A 19555-nucleotide genomic window follows, 5' to 3' on the forward strand; every position below is an offset into this window, starting at 1 on the left:
AGGTAATGAGAAGCTCTACAATTCTATCAACTCTCATTTGCCTTAAAACTTCCCAAGCTCAATTCTAAAATTCATAAAAGGCCCAAACTACCACTTTACGGTTATACCCTTGGGCTCCAAAACACAACTGAACTCTCGAATCACCTAATCTACATTATCCACATCCAAGGGGTTTGAATCTGTCCTTCCCCAAGGATCATAGCCTTATGATAACTGATATTCGGGTCACAGCTCCAAATTAGGAAACAATTTGAAATAGGGTGTTACATATGAGGGATGCTTTTGACGATGGTTATAAGTAGTTTAAAAACACGATCAAGTAGCTGAGCATCCAACACCAACCCATTATTGAGGCCGGCTTCTGGTTCATTGGGTGGCAGCTTTGGAATGCCAACAATATGCCCACTCATGTCATCAGCCCCATCAACAAACCTAAGCAGACCACCCGGGTGGTGACACGAACGACTCAGGACATGAAGACTCATGTAATTCCCACCTATCCATTGACCAAACCCCTTCAATGTTGCTGCCACATACATAAACAATCCATGGTCAGAACTAATAGCCTCCTGTAACACGACTTTGCGTTCATCTATAGGGATGTGTAAGCTCTTTAGATGAGATATCATACGAGAAATCCATTTACTTCCTACAATACCATTCGGGCAACAATGAAACTCCCGAAAAGTACCCAAATATACATGTAACAAGATAATCGAAATCGATATTTCCTATCTAAATAGCTTTATAAATGGGGTATCCAGACAAATCAATTAACTAAATTCGGGATCAAATTAGAGATTCATAATACTTATACAAAACCACATAGTAAAAATAAGATATGTATTGATTTTAAACAAAATTATATCAACTTTTATCACTAATATAATCCATTTTGACTCTCACAATCAGTAACGGAATAGAATTTTCTGTCTACTGTTATGAAAAAGGCAACATATTCGATTTGAAGTTTTGTGATTATTAGTAATCAATATAAAATAAGCAAAATCTTAACCTGGTTGATTTCATTAAAAAAGAATGTACACTTTGATCAAATAAAGATTCTTTCCGAAATCTTGAAAAGCAATAAAAAATGTTTTGACACATCTCATTGCTACAACTAATTTTATCTTGGGAAAACAAGAATCACACAATGTCAAGTTATCGGTTATTTATGTGAAGAGTTGGTGGTTGAAATCTTGATAAGACTACCTCCCAAATCCCCCTTAAGGTCCTCGTGCAAGAAAATATTTGAACTGAACCCCAGAATTTTATATCCTGTAAAAAAAAAACCATTAAGATTTATCTCACCATTAACTAACATTTACGATGAATAGTTAGCAACATCAATTTGCGATTGATTATCTATAATTCTATTCGCTACAAATCAACACCGACAGTACTATCGGCAAGATCAATAAAAAAGAGACACCGGCGAACGTAAACAAAGGAACCGGTCAACGGTTGCAGCCGAACCCATACCATCGACAACTGTAACTATATCCACGGCTAGATCTCCGAAATTGGTGGACCCAGTGATGGGGTTTTCTTGATGAATGTCACAGATGGTGGGAGCTATTGGACTTTGATCACCAGATTTCGCCATCAATCAGGGTTTGGGCATCTTTGGTGATATCGAAGATTTACAGGGGAAGAACTTGCTTCGATCTCACTCACTTTCTCCCTCTAACTCTTTCTCTCTATCTCACTCACAACGGAAGAACAAACAAACGCTATCGCAGGAGGACTTCCGATTGACAAATTCTCAGAGACGATCGAATGGTGTCGAGGTGTTTGGGTATAAACTGAATAAACGGATTTCAAAGAGGAGGTACACGTGTAACATCAAATTCAAGATAAATGTTACCATGCGGACTGAAACTAACATGGACAGGGTGTTGACGAGCAAATCGATAAATGAAATTAAATGAGGTGATGAAGATGAACAAGAAGTTGCTGATTGGTATCATTGTTGATCAATTGTGTGTTTGATTCTAATGGGCTTTAAGGTTTAGTTCATCTACCTTGCTTTTATAAGGAAAAGAAATGGAAAAAGAATCCGTGGGGTTTGCTTCTTCTTTAATATACTGTGGTGTGTTCTTTTCCATCAGCAACCATTTTGATTTTGATTTTATATTCACATGATGTCGATAAGATTAAACAACAGGGGATCATTCAACTTTCAAATGGATACTATGTTTTATGTGTGTGGAGTTTTCTTAATAAAATTTTAAAATAACACATTAATTAGGGTTCATATAACTATGATTTGATTAGAATTTAATATTTAATTACGGGGTTACTCATGCATAATTCAAGTTTAAAGAAATGGACACTGGACACGTGTTTCTCGAAAATCATGAAGTCGACATGAAAGTTTTATGTGGGTTGAAAGGTGGTAATGATGTACATTTAATTATATAAATAGAGTTATTTATATAAATTTGGATTTTGTCGGTAAAGATCTTACATCGAAGATACCGATAAGTGATAACATTAAGTTTGATTCTAAAACAAGATTTATTATGTCGATTGAATCCAACTTCTTTAAGATTTATTCTATAGTCGATTCTTTATTCTTTTGAACTCTGATAAATACATCATATATGTTAAAAAAGATTATATACGTAGCAAAAAATTATCCATTCAGCTTGATTTCCCCAAGTAGGATTTCCAAAGAGATATTTGAGATGTATAAACAAATTAACAAATCCGTGTTCATGAGATGTTTAACGAAATGTATATTTTATATGGGATTTTAATTTGGATTTTTAAATAATGAAGTTTTTTATTTGAAACTAGGATTTTACTGGTCGCGTCCTGCAACGGCAATAATGTATTTCAAAAGTAGTAGAAAATAAGTTATTACGTGTTGAATAGAAGTTAGGAAAACTTAAATTGACAAACAACAAAAGTCCTGGGCCAAAGCTATGCCAAACAAAAATAGTAAAAATTGTATTATATATGACACGTACATAAAAATAAGTAAGATTTTTTTCTTAAGTTGACGAACGGAAATTCAAATAATTAAATATATGTGACTCGGCTCATATGTAGGAAATGTACATAAAAATAAATATAAAAACGTAAAAAAAAAATTACATCAAAACATAAACGAACTCGAATTTATACATGCACGGACATAAAAAAAAACTAAGTATTTTTTTAAAGGGAAAATTTTAATGTAGCTCAACCAACTATTAACTTTTAGTTTAAAAGATCACTCATTTTTTTTTTTTTTGGCTTTTTAAGGGCATAAAGTCTATTATTTTGGGTTAAATTGGTCCTTTTTCGAAATGTGAAGGGGTAATTCGGTTATCCTTTGCCTTGTCATTAAATGAAGTGTAATGTAGGAAGTTGAGGTGTCGATGTGGCACTAAGTAACATCCACACGGGTACTTATATTATGTTTTTTATTTCAAATGAAGAACAGCAAAATGTTTGCACTCTCCATTACACACCCACAACCTTTTAAATGTTTTAATATTAAATAAGGACTAAATTAATCAGTATGAACATTCAAATCATGATCATCTTCAAAAACCATTCAAACCATCTTCTGCAAATTTTTAATAAATCGAAAATGAAAATTTATGAAAATTTAAACCAAGTCGAGTTTATTTGTCTGTCAACCCTTCTTATTGCATTAAGCCCTTATTCTTCAAATCCAAGTCTCATATTCCAGACCTAGACTGGAAATGCCTCTAGAAGGGTAAAGTTTCCAACTTTACCCATCAATACCCTTCCGAATGAGATTAAGCTTAAACCCTAACCCAAAAAGGCCAAAGTCTTCATCCAAAGACCACAAAACTACAAGATAGACCATGAGGTTATAGATCTGGACTCTAGGGACTAAATAATCACGTAAAGTCTTAAACATTATCCACATGCATAGCCCTAGAAGCATCAAAAGACCAAAATGATGGTCTAAAGGTTGCATGGGACTTCCATGGCCATAAAGTTGGCAACTTTATGCCATGAAACCCCCTTAATGCCCTAGATCTGAAGTGTTCTCCACGTGGGACGTCCAAATCCCAAGAATCATATCATTTGGACCAAAAATAAGCAAGGAACTTCAAAAATGGAGATCTAAATGACCACAAAGAAAGGTTTAAGATTTATACCATCAAAATGTTGGGGTTGAATCAAGGGTTCTAGATCTACAAACTTGTTCTTGTGTCTCTAAGCTCTTCCTTCTTCCAATAGCTTCAAAAAATACACTAAAATACTTGAAATAACTCGCAAACACTCACAATAGCATTAGGGTTTCGAGATTTAGGGTTTGGGACTTGGAGGCTAGAAATGAGGCCAGTCGTGGTTCCACTAGAAGAGGTGCCATTGTGGGACTTTCCCTTGTGGCTCTTAGAAGGATCCTTCCTCTTCTTGCCCATCCTTTGCCCAATTTCCAAGACAGGGGCGGTAGTAGGAGTTGATGCAACAGATTTGTCTTTAAAACTACTCTCAGCAGTCCTTAGCAGGCCTTGAAGCTTGCTTAGAGTGACCTCCTCCTTGTTCATATGGTAGGTCATGTGGAACTGGTTGTAACAAGGAGGTAAGGAGTGTAGAATGATATATATGGCCATCTCCTCATCGAAGTTAACATTCAACTTCAACAAGCGATCCACGTATCTCTACATTTTCTACAAGTGGGCCGTGACAAATCTTGATGCATCTCTTAGCGGTAGTACTCTTCGTAGGACTTTTGGAGTTCGACGATCATGGTCGCGAGCATGATGCAATGGACTTTCGTAGTGTCTCGCTCGTGAGCCTCGAAAGCAGCAATTTCTTCGGGAGTAGAAGTGTTGGCATTTACCTCTTTCATCTCCTTATCTAGAACATACTCCTTGTCCTTGTAGCGGGTGACCATGCGGATGTTGCAGATCCAATCATTGAAATTGGTCCCATCAAATATCACCCTCCCACACAAGTTCATAATTGAGAATGAGCCGGAAGGGGTCGAGCCTGAAGCGTTGTTGTTCGAAGTAGACATCTGAAATAGAAAAGAGACAAAGGTTGATTAGATAAGAATCCCCAATTAAACACCCAAATGAGAAATTAGGGCTAGGATCCAACAACATTATTTACAATTTAGAAGAGGGATGCCGTAATCTAAACTGCAAATAATTTAAAGGTAAGTGAATGACGATTCACTAATTTCCACCATGAAAAACGAAAAGGAAATTAAGTTTTAAATGTATTGAAACTCCTAGATCTTTTGAGATTCATTGAACTTTTCAATGGCATGTTTAAATCTTGATATGCGCTTCAAGTTTGTGACTGGGATACCGAGGATCACAAACAATGTGTGAATAACCATGCAAATATACTTGGTACCCTCGATGTCATTTACCACCTAATCAATGTGACGATTAACCACACAAGGTCCATTGATCTATGATAAACATCGAGTCACCCTTTGCCACCATTGCTAGTCCATATTAGTGTGCCGGTTATCTACGCACGCTCCATTAACGACTTGGCAGGGTGCAAAGTGTAATTTCATGAAATAACATCATTTCACATTTTTCCTAAAGTAACTAAGATTGAGAATTTTATAAAAACATTTAATTACTGTATTTAATCATTATACTTTTAATGAGGAATTAGTTTCCCTATCCTTTTATAGGCAAGGAAGCGGTGGGTGAGAGTGGGCACCCATTAAACTGTCATTTTATAGGCAACAACCTTATATCCTCTTATAGATTGGCTTCGTAAATGAGGCCTACTAACGGTAAGACTAGCTTAATATATATATATATATATATATATATATATATATATATATATATTAACCTTATAATATTATAATAGTATAAGGGTTGAATTTTAAACTTGTAAAATTCTAGGGTTTAGAATTTAAATATTTCAAAATTAAACCTTCTAATCAAAAGTTTAAATTCCAAAACTTGAGGACAAGTTTTGAAACTTTTCAAAGCTTTCTAGATCAAATTATAAATAATTTAATTAAACAATTAATTAGTGATTATCTAAATTTGACCTAATCCAATTTCATGGTAAGATAATGCAATCAAATAATTCAAATAATAAAGATTATCATATAAGGCAATAATTATCTAATTAATTTGCAATTATCTTCTATTTTGATAAGGATAATCATATATATTTAATAAAAATCGGATTTTATTAATCAAAAACGTTTTTGGTAATTATCCCAATAAAAAATAGGCCAAAATCCCGAAAGTTCTACTCCCTGATTCTCCAACTTGTCGCGTCACTAACTGGACTCGCCGAGTTCATCTGACTTGTCGAGTTCATCAGGTGACTCGACGAGTTGAGCTGTCAGAGGGTAGAATTTTCGATTTTGCAAGCAATGAATGATCAAACAAGACATCAAATACAATAGAAAGCAGCCTAGGCTCTGATGCCGCTGGTTTTGAGCATTACATCAATCCTATGGTGCACATTCAAACCCTAAAGCTTTGGATCTAGGTTTCTCTAATTGTACATGCAAATCATCCAAAGCTTGTAAACCCTAGATCTAGCATACAAAAATCGAAATTAATAACTAATACAAGTTTAGATGATTACCTTTCAATTGAAGCTTGAAGGTCCTTGACTTTGAGAGCTTAGTATCACAAATGTAATACCTCTAATCGATCACAAACACCAAGGCAATTGGAAGAATGTAAGAGAGAGAGAGAGGAGGGAGGTGATTTTTGGCTCTAGCAATCCTTCTAGGGTTAGGGTAGCCGAAAATGTGATGTCTAGGGTCCCTTTATATAGGTGTGAAATTAGGGTTTCAGTCAAAACCTAATCTGCTTGCTTAGCCACCAAGCAACCCATTCGATCCTTCCAGAAACAAGCCATGGACGATTTCAATGTGGGCTTGCACATTGATTTCATCCCTCCCTTCTTAAGGGACCCACAACCCATATTCCAATCATCTCATAATTGTAATTCTAGTCCCCTAAGTTCAATTAATATCTTTTGACCACATAATTAATTTCTTAATTAATTCTTGACCAAACTTAATTAAACAATATGATTTCTCTGTTAATATAGTATTCATATAATATATTAATAAACCATAATAACCTCTTTCTCTATAATTCATCCAGTCAAGTTGTTTTGGTGAAGGAAACCCAAAAGGACCATGCTACAAGTGGGTCAAGTACATACCAACTATAGTTATGGACTTAGACACCAATCCAACAAGTTTCACTCATGCTTTCGAAGTTTCGAATTGCAACATGGTCTGACGTCGATCCCTTCTTATCCAACGGGATCTGTGACAACCCAAAATTCTATTCTGTACAAACAATATCACTTCAATAGAAGTTATAACAGTCACAATAAATTTTCAGACTTTTCTGTATAAGTTGAGTAATTCAGGGTTTACACTTCAGGAGATATTAGGAGAGTGGATGCACTAGGGTTTTGTGCAACTCTGTTATTCCAACACTCTATAATATTAGAGATCATTCCGGGAATAAAATATTTTCTGCCAAAAATCTCAGGACTATAAATAGAATTCTGAAACAATTTCATTTATTATTTACATTTCCAACTAGAGAAAAGCCATTTTCTCTCTCACGGATCTTCGGGTTTTCATCCCAAATCGTGAGTACCTCTCTCTAGTAGTGTTATATAGCTTATAATGTTTTTATAACATATATATCATAGCTAAACAACTAGATTTAGGAGTTTACTCCCCAAGGTGTTCTTGGGCGGTAAACTCCCGAAAAAATGCCTAGCCTTTCCCTCGTGATATGTTACTATCTTAGGCTTGTATATAGGTGTATTTAGGACAAGAAAACAACAAAGAAACACCAAAGTTTGGGTGTTCACGGCCCAAGAAGATCTTGGACCGTGAACTCCAAAAACATGGACCAAAGAGTGCTTTTGGCACTCCTAAAGCTTTGGACAATTACCTAGAATTCCTCCTAGCTATTTGAGGGACTTTAAAACATCAAAAACCTCTCACAAAGAGAGATTACGGCCCTAATATGGTTCTTGGTCCGTAAACATGAATGAAGGGCACCAATGTGTGCCTAAGGCCTTCATTAGCCTTAGATAAATGTTTAGCACCTATCCAACATGAGTTTGGGACTTGAAAGCACAAAAATATCCACTTCCATATGAGTTTACGGCAGTAAACTCAAAAGGAAATGGCCTTTGGTCCGTAAACCCCTCAAAGGAGTGTATTAGTGCCCTAAACCCTTCCATGAATTGATCCACCAAGTTGGAATGCTTCTAGGAATCATTTAGAACCTCAAAACAACAAAGGACATTAGGCCTAGGAGTTCACGGTCGTAAACTCAAGAGTTTACGACCGTAAACTCCTTGTGTGGGGTTTTATGGAGAGTAAACTCAAATAAGGGGTCCTTTGGAACCCTAAACCCAAGTGCCTTGTCCCACGACAACTTAGATGCAATCCTTAGGGATTATAACACTTATATAAAGTGTTTATTATGTTCTAGGATGTCTTAACATTATCAATTAGTAATTTAAGACTAATTGAGTGCATATATGTGTGATTATATGTTCATTAGGATCGTAGTGTGTGTACAAGTCCTCACTTGACACCTAACAATCCTACACCGTTCAGTTCATCCAAACCACCATCTACAGGTGAGTTCATACCCCTTAATCAATGTTTTAAATGACTTTAAATGCTTTAATGGGGGGGGGGGGGAATACAAGTAGAAGACAACATGTTATTAAATCACTCATATGTATTTTATAACTGTGTTTTCATCCAGCAGATTTCACATACTACAAAATGTGATGCATGAAATGGTTTTCTATCTTAAAAATACGTTGCTATCAAATGTATTACTTTTGAAATGTTTATTTAAAATGACATCAAGTCACTTTTTATTATTGTTCTAAACTCTTAGATATCTTACAAAACCATTACTTTTACCTTCTTGAACAAAACTATACTTATACACTTATGTTCATATATATGTTTGAGATTATAGTTTTTCATCCTTCATTTAGTTTCCCACACTCTTGGGTAGCAAGGGTGTATGAACCTACTTGAACAACCAATTACCTTTCAGTTATGTAACGACCCAATTTTCATGTCCAACAATTTCGTTCTTAAAACATTACTTTAGAAAATGTTAGTAATTAAAAACATTGTTTGATCAAACCACATCACAACGTAAACCATGTCTAAAAGCCAAATCATACAAGAAATCGAAATATCAAGTATAAATCCCAGCGAAATCTAGTAAATGCGGAAACCAGTGTGTGTGCATGATGTGCCGCTACCGCGCCAGCTCTTTCCCCTTTGATGAAGAGGTACCTGAAACCAAAACTGTAAACTGTAAGCACAAAGCTTAGTGAGTTCCCCCATCGTACCACATACCATACAAACGCATAACATACATACTGCCAGGCTATTCTGGGGTGCCTGACTACCCGGTACGACCATTCTGGGGTGCCGACTACCCGTGCGGCCATTCTGGGGTGCCGTCCTACCCGTGTCAAGCCATTCTGGGGTGCTGACTACCCGTGTCAAGCCATTCTGGGGCGCTGACTACCCATCGGTCCTAACAACCGATCCTCGAGGACTATTTCACCCCTACTGCTACTTACACATATATCATACATAACACATTGTCAGACTTATCTGGGGTGTCTGGGCGCTGACTTCCCTTCCTCTTGATCTACTCCACTTCCTTCTCAAATCCTTCAAGAACACACAAAATGCTTCAAACTCTCAAGGAAATAAGCTTTGGAACGAGGGTTGGGAGCTCTGAGGTGAATGGGGACTGGCTTGGGGCGGACATGAGGTTTAAATAGGGTGCAAACCCCTAAAACTTAGAGTTTCATCCAACAGCGGTGACTCGCCGAGTCCAGAATATGGACTCACCGAGTCGCCAACTTAAACATGTCCCGGGTCCCGACTCTACTCGGCGAGTCGTACCTATGACTCGTCGAGTCCAAGGCTAAAAGAAAAGAGAATACTCAAATAAGATTTACGTACCAGGAACCAGGTGCTACAAATCTCCCCCACTTATTTTAGACTTCGTCCTCGAAGTCTGCTACTCGATCCTGAAACAGCTCGGGGTAATGCTCCATCATCTCGTCCACTGGCTCCCAAGTCCATTCTGAACCCTTGCGGTGCTGCCATTGCACCTGCACTAGCTCTACCATCTTGTTCCTCAAATCCTTCGACTTCCCGTCGAGGATTGCGACTGGGCGCTCAATGTAATTCAGGCTGTCATCAACCTGTATATCCTCTAACGACACTACCGCTGAATCGTCCACTAGACACTTCCACAGCTGAGAAACATGGAAAGTGTTGTGGATCTGGCTGAGCTCGGCTGACAGATCCAGCCTATATGCCACCTTGCCCACCCGGGCTACAACCCTAAACGGTCCGATGAATCTCGGGCCCAACTTGCCCCGCTTCCTGAATCGAATGACGCCTTTCCAAGGCGAAACCTTCAGGAGAACCATATCCCCGACTTGGAACTCCAAGTCGGATCGATGCTTTTCGGCGTAACTCTTCTGTCGACTCTAAGCAGTCTGAAGCCTGCTCCGAACTTGTTGGATCCTCTCGGTCGTCTTGAGCACCACTTCGGTGCTCCCCATGACTCTCTGGCCAACTTCACCACAGCATATCGGGGTCCTGCACCTCCGTTCGTACAACATCTCGAATGGAGGGCGGTCGATACTCGCGTGGTAGCTGTTGTTGTAGGAGAACTCGACGAAGGGAAGATAGGTATCCTAGCTACCACCGAAGTCTAACACGCATGCCCGCAACATATCCTCCAAGGTCTGGATGGTCCGCTCGCTCTGACCATCCGTCTGCGGGTGAAAGGCGGTGCTAAAATGCAAACGAGTGCCCAACTCGTCATGAAATCTCTTCCAAAATCTGGAAGTAAAAAGCACATCCTTGCCCGAGATAACCGATACTGGCACCCCGTGCCGCGCCACGATCTCCCTGATATAGATGTCGGCCAATTTCTCAGCCGATATGCTCTCCTGAATCGGGATAAAGTGAGCACTCTTGGTCAATCGATCCACGATTACCCAAATCGAATCCACCCCACGCGCGGTCCTGGGAAGCTTTGTGATAAAATCCATCGTGATATCTTCCTATTTCCACAGTGGAATATCCAACGGTTGCATCTTGCCATGCGGTCTCTGATGTTCGGCCTTGACCTTCCTGCAGGTCAAGCACCGCTCAACGTACCATGCCACATCCCGCTTCATGCAGGGCCACCAATAATCTAGACGAAGATCCCTATACATCTTCGTCGCCCCAGGATGAATAGAGAATCAGGACTTGTGCGCCTCCTCCATCAAGATCTGGCGCACACCTCCGTGATACGGCACCCACACCCTACGGTGTAGTGTCAATACTCCTCGGCTATCATAATCGAAGGAGGAAACCTGACCCACCACACGCTCGCTCTTCCGATGTTCCTCCTTGATAGCCTCCTGTTGAGCCTCCCGAATCCGCTCCAACAGGGGAGTCACTACGGTCATCCTCATGCAAATATCCCTGATCGGCGCCGCCTTGCGGCTAAGCGCATCGACCACCACGTTGGCCTTTGCCGGGTGGTAAAGGATCTCGCAATCATAATCCTTCACCACGTCCAACCACCGACGCTGCCTCATGTTCAGATTCGGCTGATCCATGGGGTACCTCAAACTCTTGTGGTCCGTGTAAATGGTACACCGAACCCCGTAGAGGTAATGTCGCCAAATCTTGAGGGCAAAAACCACCGCCCCCAACTCCAAATCATGCGTCGGGTAGTTCGCCTCGTGAGGCTTGAGCTGCCTCGAAGCGTAGGCAATGACATGCCCCCTCTGCATCAGTACCGCGCCCAACCCTGAAATGGACGCGTCACAATAAACCACAAAATCCTCTACGCCATCTGGAAGGGCTAAGATCGGCGCCTTGCACAGTCTCTGTCTCAGTGTCTCAAATGCAGCCTGCTGCTCGGGTCCCCACCAAAAGACCATGGCTTTCTTCGTCAGCCGCGTCAGGGGTACGACTATCTTGGAGAAATCCTGAATAAATCTCAGATAGTAACCTGCTAATCCCAGGAAACTCCGAATCTCAGATGGAGACTTCGGAACCTCCCATCTCATCACGGCCTCGACCTTGGCCAGATCGACCAGAATCCCGTTCTGGTTGACAAGGTGTCCGAGAAATTGCACCTCGCGCAACCAAAACTCACACTTGGAGAACTTGGCATACAAGCTCTCCCTCCTCAGGGTCTCCAACACCTCTCTCAGATGCTCCTCATGCTCCTCCTGAGTCTTGGAATAAACCAAGATGTCATCGATAAAGACTATCACAGACCGATCCAGCATCGGTCTGCATACGCGGTTCATGAGGTCCATGAACACGGCAGGAGCATTGGTGAGCCCAAACGGCATCACCACGAACTCATAGTGGCCATAGCGCGTCCGAAACGCGGTCTTCTGCGTATCCTCCTCCTTGACCCTCATCTGATGGTATCCCGAACGCAAATCGATCTTGGAAAACCAAGACGCTCCCTGGAGCTGGTCAAAGAGATCATCAATCCTCGGGAGTGGGTAACGGTTCTTCATCGTTACCTTATTCAGCTCCCGATAGTCTATGCACATCCGGTGCGACCCATCCTTCTTCTTCACAAACAGGATCGGGGCTCCCCAGGGTGAACTACTCGGACAAATAAATTCCTTGTCTAGCAGCTCCTGCAGCTGCGTAGACAACTCCTACATCTCGGGAGGAGCCAACCGATACGGTGCCTTGGCTATCGGAGCCGCACCAGGAACGAGGTCAATCCTGAACTCCACCTGTCGCTCTAGAGGTATCCCAGGAAGCTCCTCTGGGAAAACATCTGCGAAATCTCGCTCCACCGGAACCTCGCTCACTGTCGCCTTACCCGCCTCCCGGGTATCCATCACGTACGTGACATATCCTGCGCATCCCTGCTGAAGGTAGCGTCTCGCCCTCGCTGCTGAACATACTGCGGGTCCACACTACGGCCTCTCGCCATGAATCACTAACTCTCCTCCGCCTGGGGTCCTGACCCGTACTAGCTTCTACGCGCAATCTATCACCGCCCCATTAGGGCTTAACCAATCCATGCCTATAATCACCTTGTTCCCACGCATTGGAATGGGAACCAGGTCTACTAAGTAGCGCTCCTCAAACAGACGCAATACACAATCCCGAAACACCATCGATGCTCGCACCGATCGATCATCAGCAATCTCTACCTCTAAAGGGCAATCCAACATGCCCGAAGACTCAGGAAACTTCTTGCTAAGCGCAAGGGACACAAATGATCGGGATGCACCCGAGTCGAATAACACCTGAACTGGGATACTGTTCACATTGAACGATCCTAAAACATATATATATATATATATATATACCGAGCACATAACAATATCATAACATCATAAAATAAAAAAAGAGGGAAAGAATCATACCCGTCACCACATCGGGTGCGGCGCGTGCCTCCTCGGTAGTCAACTGAAATGCTTGACTCCTCACCACCGGAGCCTCTGCCTTGCCCTGCCGGCCATCCGTGATCCGCAGGGTCACTGGAGCTGGCGCCTTCACCGGCGCTGAAACTGTCAACTGGGGGCAATTGGCCTTCTTGTGGCCCCTCTGGTTGTAGTGGAAACACAACAACTCCGATGTCTGAATAACTGCTGCCGGAGCAGTGCAATCCCTGCTAAAGTGCCCAGACTTGCCGCACTTGTAGCAGCCTGATGATCCCAACCTGCACGCCCCCTCGTGCGGGCTGCCGCATTTCCTGCAGCGGCTCGGTCCTGACTAGCCTTTCGGCCTACCATCTGATCCCTTGGGCTTCTTCCCCGAAGCCCCTCCTGTCTGTCCCTCCTCTGACTTCCGTTTCCGGATATGCTCCAAATCTATCTCCCTCTCCCTCGCCCTGGCAATCATAGAGTCCAAGGTAGGGCAAGCTGAAAAGCTAACATGCTCCCGGATGTCAGCTCGTAGCATATCATGATAACGGGTCCTCCTCATATCCTCGTCACCAGCATACTGGGGCACCAACAAAGCCCTCTCCCGGAACTTGGCGGTGATCTCCGCCACAGTCTCAGTCGTCTGCCTCATGTCTAAAAATTCCCTGGCCAGCTGCTGAAGCTCGACAGCCGGTGCAAACTCTGCCCTAAATCTGGTCACAAAATCTGACCAAGTCATGGCCTTGATAGTTGAGGCTCCCAACGAGTCTCCCACTGACTCCCACCAATCTCGAGCTCGGTCCCGCAAACACCCTGCTGCATACCTCACCTTCGACCCCTCGGGGCAGAAGCTAGTCAACTGTGCAGACTCGATGTATGCAATCCATCGTCTGGCGGCAATGGGGTCTTTCACCCCGTGGAAATCCGGCGCACCACTGCCCCTGAAGTCCTTAAAGGACAGTGTGCGAGATCCCGACTGGCCAGATGCCATGTTGCTCCTGAAAGCCCTGAGGCGATCCTCTATCAACTCGATGATCCCTTCCTTGATCGACCCGAAGATAATGGGAGTCGACTCAAGGATACCCCTAGTGATCTCTGACGCGATGAACTCACGTAGTCCCTCATCTACCTGCTCGGAACCTGATCCCGAACCTGACCCCTCTCCTGAACCGCCATCTATCGGCCTCGATCGAAGTACCACCATTCTGCAATACATCACAACAATCATTAGTGATACTGATACTTCCTGAGGGATCACAACTACTTACAAGTTCCCTGGTCTTATCTTGGCCTTCCTTGGTTCGGGTATGGATCCTCTGCTTTCAGTAGTACGGGCCCATACTACCTTCCACATCTATCCGTACCTTCTTCAAGGACTGCCTCGACTCCACCAGATCCCTTCCACTACTGCTGATCACCGCTATACTCATCCTAGGCTTGCCCTAGGGAAATCTCAGGCTCCACCCTACCAGGTCCTCAGCTGCTGAAGGCCTCCTAGTAATGCCAATTAACCATTACCTGAATACCATCACATGTGGTGAGGCTCGGATAATCCTTCGAGTAACAGACTCGTCCCTACAACAGTTAGACTCAAACGAGAGCTGCGCAATAGGGCCAAATCCAGCACTCTAAGATTATTCAACCCTGATCACATGTGACGTGACGTATTCACCTAATGGCTAACTCCCACCACTCAAAGTCCCACAAAGCACAAAGCAAGCAGCATTCGAACTAAGGGAACAATTCTCAAGCAAATCCACTCTCATAGAGAAACTGAACTAGCATACAGAGCTAAACTCATACTATCAGGCATAACCTAACAGGGTATCCTACTGCTGTCTACTCAATTCTAGCATGCAATTTTTCATACACTAAAGCACATAAAGCAGGCATATAAGGCATCACTCCTAGATCCTTAGTCCTATTCTAGCATGCTGTTCTACTGAAACTGATAAACACATCATAAGCTTGTATGGGTACTTTGGGGAATACTTACTTGAGCTCGGCCGGTCGCGCACATCACACACTTCGTTCTTTCTCAAAACTCTTTTCTCAATCTTTAGAAAACATTTTCTTTTTTTGGAAAATATTTTAATCCCTCGATTTGAGTTCAGACACCCCCGAAGGTGTGTCCGAATCCCTCAAACCAGGGCTCTGATACCAACTTGTAACGACCCAATTTTCACGTCCAAAAATTTCGTTTTTAAAACATTACTTTAGAAAATGTTAGTAATTAAAACCATTGTTTGATCAAACCACATCACAACGTAAACCATGTCTAAAAGCCAAATCATACAAGCAATCGAAATATCAGAGTATAAATCCCAGCGAAATCTAGTAAATGCGGAAACCAGTGTGTGTGCATGATGTGCCGCTACCGCGCCAGCTCTTTCCCCTTTGATGAAGAGGTACCTGGAACCAAAACTGTAAACTGTAAGCACAAAGCTTAGTGAGTTCCCCCATCGTACCACATACCATACAAACGCATAACATACATACTGCTAGGCTATTCTGGGGTGCCTGACTACCCGGTACGACCATTCTGGGGTGCCGACTACCCGTGCGGCCATTCTGGGGTACCGTCCTACCCGTGTCAAGCCATTCTGGGGTGCTGACTACCCGTGTCAAGCCATTTTGGGGCGCTGACTACCCATCGGTCCTAACAACCGACCCTCGGGGACTATTTCACCCCTACTGCTACTTACACATATATCATACATAACACATTGTTAGACTTATCTGGGGTGTCTGGGCTACCCTTCGGTCCTAACAACCGAACTCGGGGACTGGTCCCCTCCTACTATCTCTATCGCATATAACATAACAAGCCAGCATACAAACATATCATCACGTACTGTCAGACATTTCTATGGTGTCTGCACTACCCTTCGGTCCTAAAAACCGATCTCTATTTCTATCACATATAACATATCATGCTAGCATATAACATATCAGGTAGTAGCAACCTAGATGATATCACAAAGACAATCATCTAATCATACGACTCCTACTGGTGGGCCGGCATTGTGGCCGTAGACCCACCGCTACTGGAAGGTAACTCACCTCGAAGTAGCTGCTGATCTGATTGGGAACTGACTGTCTACTGCTGCTGCTGCTGCTCCGGAAATCCTCCGGTTGTAATTCCCACAACATACTCAATCAAACACTGCTAACTGACCTTTGGGTAAAATGACCACTTTACCCCTGATCATGCCCTAAGTCAAAGTCAGAGTCAACTTTCAGTTGACCCGACTCGCCGAGTTGGCTCGCCAACTCGCCGAGTCCCTGTCCAATCGACTGACCAGGATCCCGTTTCTACTCGTCGAGTTAGGCGTTGACTCGACGAGTTCTCCTTCCAAACTGATGATCAAGTCCTTCATTCTACTCGCCGAGTTGTATAAACAACTCGCCGAGTTCATCTTCATCCGATGAACACTTATGCTGCGACTCGCCGAGTTGTATGAACAACTCGCCGAGTCTGATCTTGATCTAAGGAGATTGCCTTGAACTCGCCGAGTTAGGGCATGGACTCGCCGAGTTCCTCCATGGATGAGTTTGGCTTCCAACTCACTGAGTCACACCCCGTGACTCACTACTCGCACTCGACACAACGAAAAGGGGACAACTCGGAGACTCGCCGAGTCGTATGAACGACTCGCCGAGTCATCGCCATGCAATCACTATATACGTGATTTTGCTCGATTCCAGTCTATGCCATTCACAGATCTGGGTTCTTAGAACATGAATGACACGTAAGTTTCCAACTTTACGTGTAGATACTCACCAAAGAGGGATTTAGGGCTCAAAATGCCTCAAAAGGGTAGATCTAGGGTGAACAAGCAACATGGGTCCATAAAGGTAACGGATCTGAGCTCCTGGAGCTCAATCTTGCCTAGATCTAAAGGCCAATCAACTTATTACGACTTATATTGCACATACAAGTTTGGGGAAGGGCTCAAGAAAGACTTAATGGAGCAATAAGCATAAAAATAGAGGGAAAATAGGTTGTACCTCAAAGAAATCACTGAGAGAACACTAAGATGCTTGGCTTCCTTCCCTTCCTCTTGATCTACTCCACTTCCTTCTCAAATCCTTCAAGAACACACAAAATGCTTCAAACTCTCAAGGAAATAAGCTTTGGAACGAGGGTTGGGAGCTCTGAGGTGAATGGGGGCTGGCTTGGGGCGGACATGAGGTTTAAATAGGGTGCAAACCCCTGAAACTTAGGGTTTCATCCAACAGCGGTGACTCGCCGAGTCCGGAATATGGACTCGCCGAGTCGCCAACTTAAACATGTCCCGGGCCCCGACTCTACTCGGCGAGTCGGACCTATGACTCGTCGAGTCCAAGGCTAAAAGAAAAGAGAATACTCAAATAAGATTTACGTACCAGGAACCAGGTGCTACAAGTTAATTATCATAGGGATAGTTAAAAGATACAAAACATTATTCCTATTACAAGGAATCACACAAGAGTCAGTTCATTCATTAGTCTATACCAGTACACTTACACATGCTTACATGATACATGAGTACATTTACCTAGGATTACATGATACATGAGTACGTTTACATAGATACATTTATCTGAATACGCTTACATGAATACCATACATGAGTACTGTTACATAGATACATTATCTTGTATTCACTTACCTGGATACTTGTACCTAGAGTTACGAGGAAGATTTATTCGTACCTTCTGTGTAAATTTTCCTGCCTATCCCTGTTCGATGAGATGTCTAGACGAGACTAACCATTCCGGAACCCAGCTGTTAGCACCAGTGGGTGATGAACATCTACGGATGCCTACGGTTACTACTTATATTAGGAGTCAGTTACGGGACTAACCCTTCCTCCAACCTGCTGCTGCTACAGAGGACAATTTGACAATCTTCGGATGTTCATTAGGTTATTCATTTCGCTTATTGCGATGTTGTGTTAGTCCTAGTACCCAGTGATAACACTTACATTAGTACTTTTTTTTTCTATTTACTTTACTTTGTGATATATTCACATAAACGATGAGTTAGACTAATTACTGTTTGTAATAGTCAAAAAGAAGGAAAAACTATCATTTTTATAACAGAACATTCGGGTCTTGGTAGAAGACTACATCTCATACTAATATGAAATAAGGGATTTCCTAGGGTTTTTCATACTTATGTCAACTTTTCACTTAAAGATTTACATGGCATTCATAACAGCTTTTCAAAAACAAGACAAGGACATTTAAATACTTATGAATTCACCAGCTTTAAGCTGATACTCGCTTTCAAAATAACTTGTATTCTCAGGTCACCAGTAGACAGGTACGATGGCCAGGTTTTGAGAAGACGGAGCACAGACAAGTCTCGTCTTTTATTTTGATTGTATATTTTTGGTGTCTTATTACAATGAAAGAACACACATGTATTAAAACTTTACTTATAATGCAATGGATGATGTTGTTGCTTATTTACTACTTTACACTGTTGTGATACTGTACGTGACGTCCTCCACCCCAGAACGTTTCCGCCGTTCTTGGTTTTGGGGTGTGACAGATTGGTACCAGAGAAATGTTTATATTGAATATAGTATATCAACCCATAAAAGATATACTAACTATAAATACATTGGGATTAAAATACTCTGTCTAAGAGTTATACTTTTAAATAATAAAATATTTAAGTAAGTACACGTGCATGCATTCATACTAAAATCAGTGTCACAATGACAAGAACAAAAGTATTACGATTGTTGAATATCACAAGTAAGCCTGGGGATATATGGTCAGTCTTGGGAATGGCATATCCTGATCAACTATGTTGGGCCAAGGAGTGATTAGCATATGCCCAAGAATGGTTGTGATATGGCAACAAGTCTAAAAACTTACCAACACAACCATAAAGAAATACCGTAGGGGTATTTGGTATTACTGTAATTATCTTAGTCAGTTCGTCTATTTAGCTATTTCTTATATCCCTTTTCTCGCGTAGATTTTAATGGCTGGATTTCACCACGGCGATCCGTACTTCCCGAACCAAGGCAATGCTGGTTGGCTAGAGGCAAAACCAGAAGATGATCACCCAATCCCTTTGGATGATGATCACCATGCTGAGGGTTTTTCCGATAGTTCTGACTCGGAGCCTGAAGTCAACAAC

Source organism: Lactuca serriola, chromosome 3 (assembly GCF_051521515.1).
Source record: "Lactuca serriola cultivar US96UC23 chromosome 3, Lser_US96UC23_V15, whole genome shotgun sequence".
NCBI lineage: Eukaryota > Viridiplantae > Streptophyta > Magnoliopsida > Asterales > Asteraceae > Lactuca > Lactuca serriola.